This window comes from Neophocaena asiaeorientalis, unplaced genomic scaffold (genome assembly GCF_003031525.2).
Source record: "Neophocaena asiaeorientalis asiaeorientalis breed wild unplaced genomic scaffold, Neophocaena_asiaeorientalis_V1.1 scaffold171, whole genome shotgun sequence".
Classification (NCBI taxonomy): domain Eukaryota; kingdom Metazoa; phylum Chordata; class Mammalia; order Artiodactyla; family Phocoenidae; genus Neophocaena; species Neophocaena asiaeorientalis.
In genome coordinates, this window is record NW_020174013.1 from 5,190,074 (window position 1) to 5,208,200 (window position 18,127).

The window sequence follows — 18,127 nt, forward strand, 5'->3', positions numbered from 1 at the left end:
CAAACTACCAGTGGCATTTTTCACAGAACTAGAACAAAAAATTTCACAATTTGTATGGAAACACAAAAGACCCCGAATAGCCAAAGCAATCTTGAGAACGAAAAACGGAGCTGGAGGAATCAGGCTCCCTGACTTCAGACTATACTACAAACCTACAGTAATCAAGACTGTATGGTACTGGCACCAAAATAGAAAGATAGATCAATGGAACAGCATAGAAAGCCCAGAGATCAACCCACGCACATATGGTCACCTTATCTTTGATAAAGGAGGCAGGAATGTACGGTGGAGAAAGGACAGCCTCTTCAGTAAGTGGTGCTGGGAAAACTACCTAATGAAACTTAAAAGCTTTTGCACAGCAAAGGAAACCATAAACAAGATGAAAAGACAATCCTGAGATTTGGAGAAAATATTTGCAAATGAAGCAACTGACAAAGGATTAATCTCCAAAATTTACAAGCAGCTCATGCAGCTCAATAACAAAAAAACAAACAACCCAATCCAAAAATGGGCAGAAGACCTAAATAGACATTTCTCCAAACAAGATATATAGATTGCCAACAAACACATGAAAGAATGCTCAACATCATTAATCATTTAAGACATGCAAATCAAAACTACAATGCGATATCATCTCACACCAGTCAGAATGGCCATCATCAAAAAATCTAGAAACATTAAATGCTGGAGAGGGTGTGGAGAAAAGGGAACCCTCTTGCACTGCTGGTGGGAATGTGGATTGGTACAGCCACTATGGAGAACAGTATGGAGGTCCCTTAAAAAACTACAAATAGTACTACCACATGACCCAGCAATCCCACTACTGGGCATATACCCTAAGAAAACCATAATTCAAAAAGAGTCATGTACCAAAATGTTCATTGCAGCTCTGTTTACAATAGCCAGGACATGGAAGCAACCTAAGTGTCCAGCATTGGATGAATGGATAAAGAAGATGTGGCACATATATACAATGGAATATTACTCAGCCAGAAAAAGAAACGAAATTGAGTTATTTGTAGTGAGGTGGATGGACCTAGAGTGTGTCATACAGAGTGAAGTAAATCAGAAAGAGAAAGACAAATACCATATGCTAACACATATATATGGACTCTAAGAAAAAAAATGTCATGAAGAACCTAGGGTTAAGTCGGGAATAAAGACAGAGACCTACTAGAGAATGGACTTGAGGATATGGGGAGGGGGAAGGGTAAGGTGTAACAAAGTGAGAGAGTGGCATCGACATATATACACTACCAAACGTAAAACAGATAGCTGCCGCATAGCACAGGGAGATCAGCTGGGTGGTTTGTGACCACCTAGAGGGGTGGGATAGGGAGGGTGGGAGGGAGGGAGATGCAAGAGGGAAGAGATATGGGAACATATGTATAACTGATTCACTTTGTTATAAAGCAGAAACTAACGCACCATTGTAAAGCAATTGTACTCCAATAAAGATGTAAAAAGAAAAAAAAGAAAAAAAAGAAAAACCAGTTAGCCTTGGAAGAAGAATGATGTGAAAATATTTAAATCTTAAAACAGAAGAAAAACAAGGTAACCTCTTCAATGATGAAAATGTAAAAGCCAAAGTTCCCCGATGAAGAACACAGTTAAAAGTAAAATATTTGTGTGTTACTATGATGAACTCTGATTTTTTATTGAATGTTGGATTTGATTTCCCTTTGTGCTTTTTCATTATATATTAACATTGTTTTCTAGGCATTATTTATGACCAGGACCTATCTTCATATCACATTTGTGATTAATTGAAGTATCATGAAGGAAGGTTACGATAGATCACGACAATTTAACATCATGCTAAGTATCACATTACCATGGCTGAAAGAATCATTCAAAGGGTCATTTCCCCCAATGTGTTCTTATTTGATTTGTAAAATAAGTTTTCTAGTTACAAGAAACATGGGAAGGGACAAAGAACAGGCCAATACTTAGCTTTATCATATTTCACCTGCCAGCCAAACCTAATTATTTTATTCTCATACAAAAATATAAATGAAAAGCCTCTGTTTAGTGTTACCACTGCCAACAGTGTCTGCACCTTAATAGATACCAAGTGCAAGAACTACAAGAAGGACCCAATGTTAGCACTAGAACTCAAAAAAGGCAACATAGAGCTCTGGAAAGATAATGGTCTTCACAACCTGAAATCATACATATAATATGAATCCCTCATACCTAACTTCATCCAAGGTATAAGATGGAATATATAATGAAACAAGCTAATTTTCCTCTTAGCCTGGAAACTTGAAAAAACAGAGTACAGATAAATGCAAAGATTTGGGGCATTGTTCTAAATATCCAATCTCCCAGGGCTCCCAACTAGTGTGGTTTGCAGGACCCTAAGATATTAGCACAAGCGGATATAGTACACTGGAATTGGGGAAAAGGACAGAATAACCTTCTCAGAGAAACATTCTCTAGTGACATCCCAAGAGGCAAGAAGCCAACAGAATCAGTAAAGATAAATGGGTGTCCCAAATTTGTCATGTGATTTTTAAGGGGGATCATAAATCAGAACTATTAAATAAAGCACAGTCCTAGTTAGCCACCTCATGGATAGGAGGAGGGGCATTGATAACTGCCATTTTTTAAAATTATCTGAGTTGATTATGTTAATCTTTTCCATCCCTGACCCTCACAGTAAAGGCTGGTCCCATCCAATTCTTCCTCCTTATTCCAACTCCATACTAAGGACTGGTGAAGACAGCTCTTCCTCGGCCAAGCATCCGCTTCAGTAGAATGTGAGGGCTGGTGGAGAAGTGGGAGATTTGGGGGCGGGAGTGGGGGGCAGGGAGGAGTGGACGGGAGACTGGGGGAAGGAAATGAGAGAAAGATTGGGAAGGGTCAGGGTGTTAGAAAAAATCTTTAGAAGCCTGTTTTCAAGAAGTCTTCTACCCTAACCTGACCACTAGCTGGATAAAAGCGAATACGACGTGTTTCCTTTTTCTTTCATATTCCGTTTACTGTTTTATAGTTTTGTAAGTACTTTAACAGGTCGTGGGTGGATAGAATCGGGGTGCAGAAGATTAGCAATATCATTATTCCAAGGCTCAACCCCCTCCAGCTAGAATGATGGAAATGTAGTCCCCATTTGAGCTTCTCCTTCAGCTTTAAATAGATATTTCATAACCAGCTGGCGTTCTTTCACGCTGCAGGGTTACCAATTCCTCACCCCACCCATGCCTCACTCTGCCTAGACACTGAAGATGACACCGCTTGGCTGGATACTGAAACTCAGCAGCCAGGAGAAGTCACGTGCCTATCCTTGCAGTCCATGTTTGAAAACATGTCCTTTCTTTTTCCTTATCTGATAGAGGAAACACTTTCCAGGGTTCAAGCGTGGCTGTCAGCCACACCGTGGTTGGCGCCTCTTTTCAATTTCTGGCATCCCACCACACTCAAGACAGTGCTCAAACATGCTACTCCCTATCTCTAACATGGAGAGTCCTAGAGCCCAAGGAGGCCACTCCTGGGAGCCTTGTTCTCGCCTGGAAGCTGATCTTCTCCCTTTACCTTCTAATCTTTGAGTTCCACTAGCAATCTCAACTTCATTTTTCTGAAATTGTTGTTGCTATTATTATTTGAGATTAGGGTCATCCCTTGGGCAGATCCATAGAACTTCATTTGATCTTCTTAGGAAGTCTGTGGAATGACCAAGCTATGAGTATTAATATCCTTTTATACATTTGAAAACTGAAGCATCAAAAGACCAAGTGACCGAGAGAAAAAGCACATTGAGTGGTTTACAAACTGAGACAGCAAATGAAAAGATGAGTAAATAAACGAATGACTTGCTCAAGTGACATAACTAGATCTCAGATTTCCTAGCACTTAGCCTAATCACCTCCATTTGATAAACAGAATTTAAATCTCCTCTTCATCAAATGTGAGCTGCATATGATATCTCAAGGGACTGTGCAAGTGAGAAAAAAAGAATTTATATAGCACTATTAAATTAATGAAATCTTTTATCATTGTATCCCCAATTGCCTTTTATTGTTATATAGCACCTACTGGGCAGGTATTAGCTCCATTTTAGGACAAGAAACTGAGGCCCAGAGGGGGTAAGTAGTTTACCTCAGTGAACACAGCTAATTGGTGGTAAAGCTGAGATTTGAACACAGATCTGATTCTAGGTCTTTTGCTTTTTCAGTAAATGAAATCAAAGCTCAGGCCTTCTTGACCTACCTCCAAAACAGAGCACTTGTCTGTGGCTAATGCAGATTTGAAATGCTGCAAATGACTTTGAATCCCTTGGAAAATTAGACATACATACTTTTTCCACGATAGTCATGTTGCTCCCCCTGTGGTCTTCTGTGCTCCCACCTTACAGGCATTGTCGCTGGATAAGCCAGTTCAAAGAAGTTATCATCAAAACGTAAAATCTAATAGCTAGCAAGACTCCAAATCTCCCTGGGATATAGATTCAGTCACATTATCGAAGTCTGCTGGAAACGTGACACTGATGACAAGTAAGAACTTTATAGCTCCCATTTCCCTTCGCTGACATTAAAAATGTAAAATCTGTCATGTCCCCAAAAGTTCATCTACTTGGTCTATGTTGCTGAAGCTATATATTTAGTATCTTTCTGGCAGCAGGAAAAGATCCTGGCAAAGAAAGCAGGCCCGTTAGTCTTACACAGGGAGCACTTATCCCAGGACAGGGATGCCACCCCTAAATCTCCCCACCCTCCCCGCGCCACCCCCCAGCATGCATTCACCTGCAAAGTCCAAACACACTGGCTGCAGATGGATCAATAATCACACCACCAGGAATGTAAGAGGATGAGCAAGGCTCCCATGAAACAGAGGGCAATTCGACTGGAATACAGTATTGTGTAGGCTAAAGGTGAGAAAAATCCAAGGTATTGGAGACACATGACACCACGGAAAGAAATTACCGCAACTCACTAAAACACAGCTGAGAATTTAATTGTCAATGAAAACTAAGTCAGTTTATATTCCCAACCGTCATTATAAGCACTAGAGAGGAAACAGCTATAGGAGGTGAGAGGTAGGACCAAAAAAAAAAAACACATAGCTCTGTCCTTTGCTCCTTTTTTCAAGCTCCCTGCTGGCCCGGTAAGAGTCTATTTAAACTTGAGTACTCAGTTCCACTTTCATCTCCTGTATGAAGGCTTCTCATTCCTCCAAGAACTATTTGTTTGCTATCATTCTCCCCCAATAAGGATGTGATTATGTATATGTATATTATGTATATCTCTTTGCTGCTTTATCGTCTATACTTAATAACATGCCAGGCATATAGTAGGAACTCAATAATTATAATTGAATTAATTAAATCATCATCTAGTCTCCTCTTTATGTTCCCATTATATCAGAAAAGGCCTTTTCTCATATTTCGGCTCTGGATTTTGCTCTTTCCCCCTTACTGGACTGCCACCTTTTTGAGAGGTAAGAGGAATCAGGGTCTACTCGTTTAGGTAGCCCAATATTTATCACAGCACTTTTATGGGAAACCAATTCTACAGTTGCTTCTTGGATGGGATAGAAATAAATATCCTCTAAAGTAATATGCAATCCTAACATTTCTATTATATTAAGAAAACAAGTTTTTATAAAACATGGTGCTTGAGAAATGTGTGATCAAGTAGAATACCGATTAAATGATTAGAGACATTATGCAAGGTCGGGCATTGAATTAGGCACTCATTATTTTGTACCCTGACATATTTAAACAAAGTCAGTGGGAAATAAGACTCAGGCAGGTAACTATCTTAAATAAATTGAACACAGTATGTGTTCCTAAGGAGGAAATTTCTGATACGGAGTCTATTTCTTTATACCCCATTCACTGCGCTCCCCAATCTCTGGTTTGATTAAAAGTCCAGGTACACTTTTATTTGAAATTAGCTCTTAAGTCAACAGGAATTTTTTTTACTACTGCAAAGGCCACCTGGAAAGCAGTCATCCAAATTAAGAAGCATAAGCTGTAACTCAGCAGCTAAAAGCAGTTAGCTGCATTGCCTCTGAAAAGGGAGCCCAATGATCAGCAAAATTTAAAGGAGTGGAAGGATTCAAGCCATCAGCAATTTCATATGCTTCTCTATACCCAACTTGCTGGCTTGGTGTGTTCCTAACTGTCCTGAGAAATATACTATTAAGCCAGGTCCCCCAGAGTGATAAATCTTCCCAAAGACCTTCGGGTGTCAGAACACTGGAAGAAAAGTGATGCACGTAATTAAAAAGAGGTTTACTGTGGCCAATAGGCCCAAGGATTGATGTGGTACCTGTTCTTGGAAGAACAGAAGAATCCCCTATAGGGCACCGATGTTGGCAGTCAAACCCAAATTCACACATGAACCTTGCACTCAGAACCCGTGTACAACTGAGACGCACATGACGTCTGTGGAATGTGTAATTTTGCAAGGACAGGGATAGGAAGGGCTTCACGAGTGTGCGGCCTGCGTTTTGTACAGGGTGCCACCCTTGGTTTAAAGCTCTACTATTGCTATCTTGAAGATCTTAATACATTTTGAACGAGAGACCCCACAAATTATGTTGCTGATCCTAGACAGGGAAAAGGATAAACCAGTAATGACTTTTTCGAAGACTGTGTAAGCCCCTTATTGTCTGGTCAGAGGATTAAAGTTCCTGATGGCAAATAATTCAGACACCAGAACACCATGCTGAACTTAGAAAGGAAATTCATCACAGTTAAGATCTGGATCGGCTGCAGGGGACTTTCACACACTCTGCTCCTAAGAACACTGCTTTATCAGGTTGGCTACTGCTGCAACCTTGAGACTGTTGCTTTTGGTCACAAAGGTTGGTTAGTTCATCATCTCTCTCAGAAGAGTTCAAGCAAAATTGTAAAACAGTGTATGTTTGGATCCCCACTTTCTCTATGCCCTGCTATCTCACTACTGCTACTAAATCCCCATTCTCCCTCCTTATCCACTTGCCCCATGTATCCACTGTTCTCATCTTTCTGCATCTTTCTGCATCTAGGTCAAATGTGCTTTCCGTAAAATGTCTGATAAATTATTTCACACAGAACTGATAAATAAGTGAGCTTATACAGCCAAAGTACATAGAACAATGTCTGACATAGTCAGCATTTAATATGTATTAGCTGTCATTTTTATTGTCACTAGTGTTATTAAAATGTTAATCCTCTGAGGGATGCACATATTTCTTAAAGTGTAGTGAGTATGAGGTAATTGAAGATGTTAGAACTCAGGCAGGCCTTGGTTTAGCTCATGTATCAGCTAATTCATGTCTAAGCCTCAGTTTCTTTAACTGTACGAAAGAGGATAACACCAACCTTGTGCGATTTTCATGAAGCTTAAATGAAGACTATAAAGAAAGTGAGTAGCATAATATCTGACTCATGGGAGGTGCTCAACTAAGGGGACTTTACATGCAGAATTGCTACTGTCTACAAGAGTATTAGCATTTTTACAGGGGTCAGAATTATAAACTCTGGGAAGATTGTAGCAGAAGGATATGATCCTGGTGGTAGAGAAACCATTGAAACATTTCCCCGCCTCCATTCAAACTTAAACTTCTGACTGTACTCGTCATTTAGATCTCAACTTGGCTGTCACTTCCTCTAGGAAGTCTTTGGTGCTAGGTTTCCATAGAGCCCTGTCCTCCTCCTGTCATACAGTTACACAGGATCACAGGTAATTGTTCACTTGTCTAAAACCCCTGCCTGATAGTAAGCTCCTTGAAGCTGGGAAATGTATCTTCCTATGTAGTCTATGTGGCTACAGCAATGTTTTCCATCTCATGTGCTCTTCCAGAACCTTATCACTCCCTCAGCAAGAAGTGGAGTCTTAGTGCCCTCCTATCCTTAAACCTGGGTGGACATCTGTGACTGCCTCAACTTACGGAGTAGCATGTAAAATAATTCTACATGACTTCTGAGGTTAGGTCATTAAAGGTGGTATAGCTTCCACCTGACTCACTCTCTTAAAATCATTTCCCTAGAAGCTCACCTACCACGATGGGAAGAAGACCAAGCCACACGGAGAGGCACACAAGGAGGGGAATCTGAGGTCCCAGCCTGCCAACAACCATCGTCGACTTTCCAGTCAAGTGAATGAGCCATCTTGAAAGCAAATACTCCAGCCCTGAATCAAGCCACCTCAGCTGGTGGAATGTGAACAGATGTGCCTTTTCTACTGATTCCAGTCCAAATTGCAGATTCATGAACGATATAAAATGATGTTATTTTAACCCACTGTTTTGTGTGATTTGTTCAATAGCGATAAGTAATTAGAACAAATTTTGTTCAGTTTCTTGAATAGTTAAATTTTCACTACCTAACCTAACAGAGGCAGGAAATAGATGATAGATGAGAGGAAAGGAGTGGAGGAGAAAGGGAAGAAAGGCAAGAGGCAGAAAGTAAGAAAGGAAGAGAGGGAGGGAGAGAGGGAGAAAGGAAGGGAAGAAGGAATATCTTCCATAACCCTTTTTCATTTAATATATTCATTATGTTATACCCAAGATGTGTCAAGAACTATAGATATAGATTTTTTAATCCAATAGCTAAGAGTTTAGTATATAACGCTGTTTAAGTTATAAAGGAAGAAAAGTAACTCTGAAAGCCAGCACTGTTGAGGAAATTGACTCCCAAGTCAAAGACATACAAAGGAAAGAGATACTCCAAGTCAGCATATCAGTGGCTGATGGACCACTTCCTATGTGGAGTTCTTTCTACTGTATCTGTCTCTAACTAGGTACAGTTTTTTGTTTTATCTTGGTCTACACATCATGAGTGTTCAAAATACCACCCGAATAGCAAGAGCGAGGATCTAGGGCAAAAGTAGCAGAGTTTAGGGAAAGAGCAAAGGCAGTGTCAGAGAATTTCATTGCACCTGCAGGTAGCTTCTGGATCCCAGTTGCCCTGTCAACCCCAGATATATCAAACATCAAGTAGCAACAAATATGATCCCCAAAGTGCTTTGCATCCCCACTCCCTCCCCTGCCTTTTTGATGATATCAGAGATATTAGGTCTGATAAGGAAGTATTAACCGTCAAGTAACCATGAATTTCTGTGAAGGGTTTGACATATTTGATAATGGGACATTTTCCCCAGGAATGTGTTTAGAGTTCCCACCTGCTTCTTTTAAATCCCTTATACGTCATGCTCCTTACAGGCAAAGACAGAGGGTCCACTGTAATTTTTATGTTGTTTTTGTTTTTCTCAAAGTTCTGATTTGTTTTTAGACAATATGTGCTGGTATTTAGCACTCATGCACCTAAACTCTTTAGGTACCTGAGAAATTTAATTAGAAGTGAGTGGATTAAATGTCTCCTAAACTGTGTGCTCTGGGTATTCCTTGAAGGCCTGGCACATTCTTATTCAGCTTTATAGCTCTGTAATCTTTGCACGTTGTGGATACTTCATAAAAGTTTATTGAATTATTGAAAAAAGGACATCCGGAATGATAGCATCAGCAGTCATCATAGACAGAAAGCATTAATTTTTTTTAAATTTTGTAAATTTTGTCCATATGGAATGAGGAGTTACATATTTCTCTAAAATTTTACGGTTTAATGGAAGACCATGTTTTCCAGAGAGAACTCAGTTTCTACACTGTCAGGGCTAATGCTACATAGTAGTCAAAGTCAACGAGGTATTGGTGAGTCTAGCACAAATTTAAGTATAGGAACCCATCCCCTGTTTCTTGCCCATCCAAGTCTTATCACTGCAGTAGCACGAAATCAAAGCGCAGGGATTACTGTCATTTGCAGTCCTTTAGTCAGTTTCTAAAACATCTAAGTATTTTAGTCTGTATTTTCCCACTAAAAATTAACATGCAAGAAAAATATTCTGAGGATAATTTTACTTGCTTCTCTGAATTTTAAGAAAACTACGTATAAACACAGACACAAATATAAAAGTTAAATATGAATATATATGTTTTGTATATATATATAAATATGATTATATGTATATAACATATGCATATGATCATTGGGGGGGAAGGGAACAGAATATATAATTTCTCATTGAAACACTGACAAACTTATGCCTCTAGACCTGTCAGTTCTAGACAACACTGCTACTTCTCCTTGGAGCTATTCCAACCACTTGGCTAGGTATGTATTTTAAAGGGAGTCTCAGACTTACCCTTGTTTCAAAATGCGGCATAATTTCAGACTGACTTTCACGATAAAAACAATGAACATCAAAACATGCCACTCTGCTCTTACCTACTCAACAAGTGAAATTTTTTTCTACGTTGAAGCCCATCTCCATAACCTGCTTAGCATGGCTATTTGTATAAACATTTTGGTGGCTCTTTTTTCTTAATAAGAAGTTTCATTTCATAGAGGATCTACTACAGAATATTTAGGAAATATTAAATTAGAAATTACAAAGAGGCTATGCATTTAAATATACACCGTTAAGCCAGAATACAGGATGTTAAGCCAGAGAAAGTCAGTTTGCCACAGAGAGCGATCAAGTAGAAGGAAATTTAAACAATTCCATGGGGGGTTTTGTTTGTTTGATTTTGATCTGGGGAGACAGCATCAGGAATCAATCAACTGTGGAAAGACTACTTGGAGACCTGACACAAGAGAAATGCTCCTGAAATACTCCTTGAAGATATGCCATCAACAGACACAATATTCATAGAACATTCTTCAGGAGCCTCATAGAATTGCCCTTAGTGTTGACTATTATCAGTTTAACTGCCCCCATCCTGGCCAAATCTCAGATACCACTTGGATAAAGCATAAATTTAAAGGACAGTTTGTAGATTGTGGTTAAAAGAAATCAGATGCCTGGTTCTTCCTTGAATTTATTAGCATTATCACATGTGTGAGTTAATCATAAAATTCTGGGAAACATTTTATATCCTGAACCTTTACCAGTACTATAGATCAATGCCACTGGATCCTTTCCAGTAGTGGAACATCACAGTGTGGTGGATCGGGACCAAGGAGCTGTCTCCAAGAGGCTCTCAATAGCCACTGGTTTGCATCTTTCATGGCAGGAATTGCATTAGTAACTCATCAAAATCATCCTCTCCTCAGATCCTTGGGCAATAAAAAGTATTGGTACAAATAAGATACAGGGTCAAGTTGTGTAATGTTTTAACACAAATGTAGTTTTATTTTATTAAAGATTTATGCTAGTAACTGAGCTAAGAATTTATATACTCAGATAAAATAAGATAAAGGGGAAAATTCAAAATTGTAAGACTTATGTATTCAAGGAATTTTATACAAAATACTGACTCCAAACAATATTCCCAAATTTAACTCTATAAAAAAATGCTAAATTAACTATTTTGTCAGTAAAACTAATATTACTGAGGTTACACTTTGGAATGATATAACCACTGTTGTCTTAATTAAAGAAACAACATACAGACATACATCCATTACTATATTCATGTGGCCAGTTTCTTGAGCTGTCTACACAGAGTATAACATGATACAGTTTTATGCCTCACCAATCAATCAGTAATGATACGTGGAATCACATCACTTGATGAAAAACTGATCACATTTAATAATTTCAATTTTTTTTATTTTAAAATTTAGTCTAGTTTAAAACTTTAATTTTAAACTCAATGTAAATCACATTTCTTCCTCTGCATTATTCGTTCAGGCTTGATCTGGAACTCTCGACAGTTTATTGTGAATGATGGGAGGAAATATAAGATACAGGTCAAGTGTACAATTTGATAAGTTTTGACACATGTATACACCCAAGAAATCACTACCCCAATCAAGGGTGGGACTCAGAGCGTGTGACATTTTATGCATGCCCTTTAAGAGCACAGCCTCTGTTTCCCACAGCCCTCCAGCTGTCCTGAACACAAGCCCCATTTGCCTTCAAAGGCCTGTGTTCTGGGCACTCATCTTCCTGGTGCAGGACTCCCAGGCTAAAGAGCCTGATATGGGGCTCAGACCCCCCCTGCGCCTTGGGGAGAATATTTGCAATGGTAATTATCCTCCTTTTGTGAGTCACCTACCCAGGAGTTATGGGTGTTGATTGTATCATGTCTCTGTCCTTCCTACGCACCTTGTTTGGGTTCCTCTTTATAGCTTTAGTTATAGAAAATCTTTTCTGCTAGTCTTTGGGCTGTTCTCCTAGATAGCTGCTTTGTAAACAGTTATTTTAAATAGATAGTAACTTTGGTGTGCCTAGGGGAGGAGGTGAGCTTTAGGTCTTCCTACTTTACCATCTTGGCCACAACTCTTTCAACTGTCATTTTTTGCCACTGGCTATCTCGACACCATACCACACTACCTTGATGGCTATAGTTCTTAAGTTGCGCAGCCAAGTAGTGTAAGTCCTATAAGGCATCTCTCTCAATCTATTTAGTCTTTAATTTCTCTCATCTAAAATAAGTATTTTATCATTTTTGCTTCTATTATAAACAGCTTTTTACCTCATTTCTGACAATTTTTGCTAGCAAATAAAAATAGAATTGATATTTGTACATTAATCTCAGATCTAGCAACCATGCTAAATCACTTATTAGTTCTAGTAGTTTTGTAGTAGATTCCTTAGGTTCTATTTCTTTGGAGAACTCTGACTAATGTAGCTACCGAAGGCAACATTCAGACATCATACAACAAAATGGGCAGGTAGGCCAAATGACCAGGTCCCTAACTGTATCACTCCATAGCAATGCTTCTCAACTGTGATGATGTTGTCTCCCCAAAGGACATGTGGCAATATCTGAAGACATTTTTGGTTGTCATCACCAGGAGTGCTACTGTCATAGAGTGGGTAGAAGACATGGATGATACTAAACTTCCTACAGTGGACAGGACAGCTCCCCTACAACAGAGAATTATCCAGCCTGAGGCATTAATAATGCTGAGATTTAGAAACCCTGACCTAAACTGAAGTCCACCACTTGACAAGCTCTGATCATACACGGAGCATTTAATCATTTATTAATGCTTCTTCCTTAATTATGAATAAACCACCAAGGGCACTAGTCCTATGAGGAAAGTTTTCAACATCAAAGAGGTTTAAATTAACAAATAAAAATTGTACAAGAAGCAAATAAGACTTCAAAAAGTACAATTAATATGCTAAGGGTCATAATGTATGGCACTGCATGTAGTAAGAACAGTATTTTATTTAAAGGAGGTCAATCAGAACTATAAAGACATCTTGGGAGCTAGGAGTGGAGAAAAGTCAACCAAAGAAGCCAAATATGAGGAAAATAAAAACCTCCCAGACAGGAAAATAAAAAGACAAAAAATATGTACAACAAAAGAAAAAATACAAGAATATTAGAACATTTCAGAGAGTCACAAAGACTAAACAAGATTGCACACAGAGGATTGGAAATGTAGAGAACTAGGGTAAAGGGTTAAAAGAGGTTACCTTTAAATGGATAAAGCCTTCTCAACAGCAAACATAAACTCTCAAAATCTACGAAAATGCTTTCAGATTTGAAACACTTGAACAAAACATCATTTGAACAAAACACTCTTTGTTCAACTTGGAATTAAATCCAGGCAACCATCAACTGGTGTGAGATTAGGATACTGTTATTTTCAGATCAGTAAAGTTTTCTGTACCCTTTCTCAGTAATCTACTGAAGGATGTGCTTCACCAAAGCAAAGGAGAAAGATTATCATGAGAGATCCATATGCAGAGCCTACCTAGCAAGCAGACAGTTCAGATTGAGGTAGAAAGATGGAGTCTTCCAGAAGGATGTCTCCAGAAAAAAAATTTTTTTGAACTAATTTATTACTTACATGACTGTGTAGAAAATAATATTGTTGGAGATATTAGGAAGAATTAGTGATAAGGAAACAGAATAAGAAGGAATCTTATTATACAAAACAATTTTTATTTCAGGAAAAACAGAAAATTGTTCAAGAAATAAATATTGTCATAGTGCATCATTTGGCTCAGGACTGAACAGACTGCTATTATTCTTTAAATCAAATTACTGAAAACTGATATAAATAGTATGATATAAAAATATTGGGAAAGTGAAATAAACTAATGTAGTGAAGTGGGATAGAAAAATAGCATCATGTGTTCACTATGAGGAACTAAATAATAATGTCTAAATTTGATAAATCAAGACATAATGGAATATAAAATCTAGAAATGATTAACAGATTAAGAAATAGATTTAATTATCTATTAATTGATTCAGATGTAATTCTGCAATTACCAGGGGCTTAAACAAGTGGGGTTTTGTGTTTTGCTCACATAACAAGAAATTCAGAGGCAGTCAGTCCAGCCCTGGACAGTGGCTCACAAACGTCAGGGCCAGTATTTCTGTGATCCTCTAGCCTTTCTCTCAGGTCAATCACAAAACAGTTACTGCAATTTTACCCATCGTGTCTTCATGCCAGGCTGGAGGAAGAGCAAAAAGCAAAAGAATGCTTTTGCTTTTTAAAACTAACTGTTCTGACAACGAGACAGCCATTCTTTTTTGCAAGAAATGGCCATAATCTTTTAGCTGGATATAGTGTCAACTTTAACAAAGCTGAGATTTCATTAGTTAAAAAAAAAAAAGAGTGAAGGAGAATGGATATTGTATAGGCAGCTTGCAGTCTCTGCCACAAGAGGTAAATACCAAGATAAGAATGGTTAAAATATAGTTGAAAGTCATCTGGAACTGGGTCTCAGGAATGGTAAGAGGATAATAGCAGGTACATTTTTGTTGTAATCTTTATAATCAGCCTGTACTTTTAAACTACAAAAAAGTACAAACATGTATTGTTATGAAAAAAATTAAAGAATAGAATGTGCTTACTATAAAAAAGAATGAACTGATGCCAAGTAAAGGATGAATAACGTCACAGCATGGTATATGAAATAAAAGCCCACAAATCTCCAAATGGAAAAAAGGTATGAGAGAATTGAGTGAATATCAACCATGTAGGTCTGAACATAAAAGAACATCAGACATGGCAGTTGACATCATATCCTTATTTCAAATAGCAACTTGATTTCCACAAAAAATAATCTAGCATGTAATATAATATTTCTAGATTGGGTGCCACAGGTTTGTAATTTTGTTAGTACTTAAATTATACATTTGATTTGGTTTTAAGTGGAATGAAAACCATAAACATAAGGAATTTATATGTAGCTTTATCTTTGTGTATCTGTAATATTATCAAAATAATTTAACTCAACATTGGAGCTCCATAAGTTAAATTTTCCTTAAAAAGAAATCTGTATATTATTTCAGTGAGAATTATTGTCCTACAATTATTTACTTTATGGAAAGCAGTTCTTCTCACTTAATTCAACATATTATTTCCACCCATGTTGTTTTATGTTCTAATCACTGTTTCTTATATTTAAAGATGGATAGGATGAGAGAAGCATAGCCAAAGATAGATCTGGGTATATAAACTTTGTTGTCATCTTGCACAAACTTCTACCTGCATTTAGATTTCCCTAGAAACTGGGCCTAACTCTATTCACCTTAAATATCTGTGAAGATATAAACACTAACCTCAGTACCTTGCACGAAACAGAGGCTAAGTAAGTTTTTGCTCACAAAAGATACAATTATTAACATTACATATAGTTACACATGAAAAGTCTAATATGAAATCTATTTATGAAGATGAGAAGTTTATAACCCTTTCGTCAACATGAAAATAGGGTGAACAAGCCTCTTAGATAGCTTTATCCACCAGAGAGCAGACAGAAGGAAGAAGAACTACAATCCTGCAGCCTGTGGAACAAAAACCACATTCACAGAAAGACAGACAAGATGAAAAGGCAGAGGGCTAAGTACCAGATGAAGGAACAAGATAAAACCCCAGAAAAACAACGAAATGAAGTGGAGATAGGCAACCTTCCACAAAAAGAATTCAGAATAATGTTACTGAAGATGATCCAGGACCTCAGAAAAAGAATGGAGGCAAAGATCGAGAAGATGCAAGAAATATTTAACAAATATCTAGAAGAACTAAAGAACAAACAAACAGAGATGAAGAACACAATAACTGAAATGAAAAATACACTAGAAGGAATCAATAGCAGAATAACTGAGGCAGAAAAACGGATAAGTGACCTGGAAGACACAATGGTGGAATTCACTGCTACAGAACAGAATAAAGAAAAAAGAATGAAAAGAAATGAATACAGCCTGAGAGACTTCTGGGACAACATTAAATGCAACAACATTCACGTCATAGGGGTCCCAGAAGGAGAGGAGAGAGAGAAAGGACCTGATAAAATATTCGAAGAGATTATAGTCAAAAACGTCCCTAACATGGGAAAGGAAATAGCCACCCAAGTCCAGGAAGCACAGAAAGTCCCATGCAGATAAACCCGAGGAGAAACATGCCGAGACACATAGTAATCAAATTGGCAACAATTAAAGACAAAGAAAAATTATTGAAAGCAGCAAGGGAAAAATGACAAATAACATACAAGGGAACTCCCATAAGGTTAACAGCTGATTTCTCAGCAGAAATTCTACAAGCCAGAAGGGAGTGGCATGATATACTTAAAATGATGAAAGGGAAGAACCTACAACCAAGATTACTCTACCTGGCAAGGATGTCATTCAGATTTGATGGAGAAATCAAAAGCTTTACAGACAAGCAAAAGCTAAGAGAATTCAGCACCACCACACCAGCTCTACAACAAATGTTAAGGGAACTTCTCTAAGTGGGAAACACAAGAGAAGAAAAGAACCTACAAAAACAAACCCAAAACAATTAAGAAAATGGGAATAGGAACATACATATCGATAATTATCTTAAACGTGAATGGATTAAATGCTCCAACCAAAAGACACAGGCTTGCTGAATGGATACAAAAACAAGACCCATATATATGCTGTCTACAAGAGACCCACTTCAGACCTAGGGACACATTCAAACTGAAAGTGAGGAGATGGAAAAGATATTCCATGCAAATGGAAATCAAAAGAAAAAGCTGGAGTAGCAATACTCATATCAGATAAAATAGACTTTAAAATAAAAAATGTTACAAGGGAGAAGGAAGGACACTACATAATGATCAAGGGATCAATCCAAGAAGAAGATACAATTATAAAAATATATGCACCCAACACAGGAGCACCTCAATACATAAGGCAACTGTTAACAGCTCTAAAAGAGGAAATCAACAGATAATAGGGGGGACTTTAACACTGCACTTACACCAATGGACAGATCATCCAAACAGAAAATTAATAAGGAAACACAAGCTTTAAAAGACACAATAGACCAGATAGATTTAATTGATATTTATACAACATTCCATCCAAAAACCACAGATTACACTTTCTTCTCAAGTGCGCACAGAACATTCTCTAGGAAAGATCACATCTTGGGTCACAAATCCCTCAGTAAATTTAAGAAAACTGAAATCATATCAAGCCTCTTTTCTGACCACAATGCTATGAGATTAGAAATCAATTACTGAGAAAAAAACGTAAAAAGCACAAACACATGGAGGCTAAACAATACGTTACTAAATAACCAAGAGATCACTGAAGAAATCAAAGAAGAAATCAAAAAATATCTAGAGACAAATGACAATGAAAACATGATGATCCGAAACCTATAGGATGCAGCAAAAGCAGGTCTAGGAGGGAAGTTTATAGTTATACAAGCCTACCTCAAGAAACAAGAAACATCTCAAATAAACAATCTAACATTACACCTAAAGGAACTAGAGAAAGAAGAACAAACAAGACCCAAAGTTAGCAGAAGGAAAGAAATCATAAAGATCAGAGCAGAAATAAATGAAATAGAAACAAAGAAAACAAGAGCAAAGATCAATAAAACTAAAAGCTGGTTCTTTGAGAAGATAAACAAAATTAATAAACCATTAGGCAGACTCATCAAGAAAAAGAGGGAGAGGACTCAAATCAATAAAATTAGAAATGAAAGAGAAGTTACAACAGACACTGCAGAAATACAAAGCATCCTAAGAGACAACTACAAGCAACCCTTTGCCAATAAAATGGACAACCTGGAAGAAATGGACAAATTGTTAGAAAGCTATAACCTTCCAAGACCGAACCTGGAAGAAATAGAAAAATCAAAGTAATGAAATTGAAATCTTCCAACAAACAAAAGTCCAGGACCAGATAGCTTCACAGGTGAATTCTATCAAACATTTAGAGAAGAACTAACACCCATCCTTCTCAAACT